At 42.2% G+C, this 1,567-nt stretch overlaps 1 non-coding gene across 1 annotated transcript; it reads left to right on the top strand.

Annotated features, from left to right (window-relative positions):
• The first annotated feature begins 428 nt into the window (after positions 1-428).
• Positions 429-501, top strand: TRNAK-CUU (transfer RNA lysine (anticodon CUU)). The gene has a single exon. It is a non-coding gene; the product is annotated as a tRNA-Lys (tRNA).
• Positions 502-1,567: the final 1,066 nt, after the last annotated feature.

The following is a 1,567-nucleotide window of genomic DNA, read 5'->3' as shown; positions in this document are numbered from 1 at the left end:
TGAAAGTTTTGGTTGAGCTGGATTCCTGGTAGAATTTAAATACAAGCCTTATAAAATCTAAAGGCCTGAAGTTAAGTTTTAGAAAATGAGACATAGAGCATTCAGAGGCACAGCTCCTGGGTTTACACCATGAAACCCCCGTGCAATGAGACTAGCAGATCATTTGTGCAGGTCCCGACCCGGAGGGCCTCCTTTAACAACCAGATACCAGCTTCCACACATTGTCCCTGCCCTGGGAGTGAACCCCTCACTGGTGCTCAGGGATTGCTCAGTTCACTGTGGTACATCTGTTCGTATTTGCAGAGAACCCAGTTTGCCACTGGCCATGAGAATGAGAGAGACAACAGGCACTTTCACTATACCTAAGAAGAATCTTTACCTTATATTACCTCTGGAAATTCACCTTTAAATGCAAGAAATTCTGGGGTGCCTGGCTGGCTCAGTTGGTAGAGCATGTGACTCTTGATCTCAGGGTCATGAGTTCAAGCCCCATGCTGGGCATGGAGACTACTTAAAAGAAAAACTTAAAATAAAAGAAATCCTATCTCTATAATTACTTATCTTTTTTAATATTTTAGGAGAGCTTCCACCGATCCACCCCCTCCATGATGGTATTTCATTCTTGGGTTCATTATGAGGCAAGTTATTCCCTTCTTCTGCACCAATCCTAGGTGGACAATGGCTGAATCAAGAAGAGGAAAGGCCAGCACTGAATGTACAAAGCCCAGTGCCCCACTGAGCAATCAGGCCCCAATAAAGCAGTAAAGCTTGTCTTGGCAAGATCCCCTTAATTTCCAAAGCAAGAGAACCCAGCCAGGGACGGAACCACAAAATTATCCCATCTTTCCCTCACACTGAGAATTCCTTCATCTCCCTGAAGCCCCCACAGGCTCACTATGTGAGCTTGGGGGAGTCACCTAACCTCTCTAGATCTGTCTCTTTGTCTATAAAATGATATCATATCAATCCTAATAAATTGCTATGATGATTGAATGGGAGAGTGTACACAAAATACTAAGCATATACGAAATGAATCTTCGCTTTTAATTATTATTGTTATCATGGTGGTTACACTCACACAAGTTTCCCAGACACTCTTTAATACATTGCCAGCTATAGAATCATTGCAACAGCCCTGAAAACAAACATAATAGAATAATGGAAAGCCATAAGTAGTATGCTGAGGGAAATAAGAAAAAGCAAAGCAGTATATGTCTACTCATATATATAATAGGTATACATATACGGCAGGATCTCTTTAGGGTCAAGGGACTCAAGGTCCCCAAAGTTCCTTCTTTGGCTTGTCATTCGTAAGTTTTATATCTATGTGATCATCTGAGTTTGGAACCAGGAGTCATTTCTATATTCTTTAAACTGTATCTCATGTAAGATTCAGTCAGGCCAGGAATTAACGTAGATGCCATCTGTCTATCCTGTGTCTGATTTTAAGGACATTGTGCTCCATTTCTGACAATCGGCGCCATTCTGACACCACTGTGAGTGATAAGTCAGGGTCCCTAAGAAGTCAAGAGGGGTTTCCTGCTTCCACACCAATTCTCCACCAGAT

This window comes from Crocuta crocuta, unplaced genomic scaffold, assembly GCF_008692635.1.
Source record: "Crocuta crocuta isolate KB4526 unplaced genomic scaffold, BGI_CrCroc_1.0 scaffold28, whole genome shotgun sequence".
NCBI lineage: Eukaryota > Metazoa > Chordata > Mammalia > Carnivora > Hyaenidae > Crocuta > Crocuta crocuta.
The sequence above is the reverse complement of the archived record's forward strand: the minus strand, read 5'-3'. Positions and strand labels throughout refer to the sequence as shown.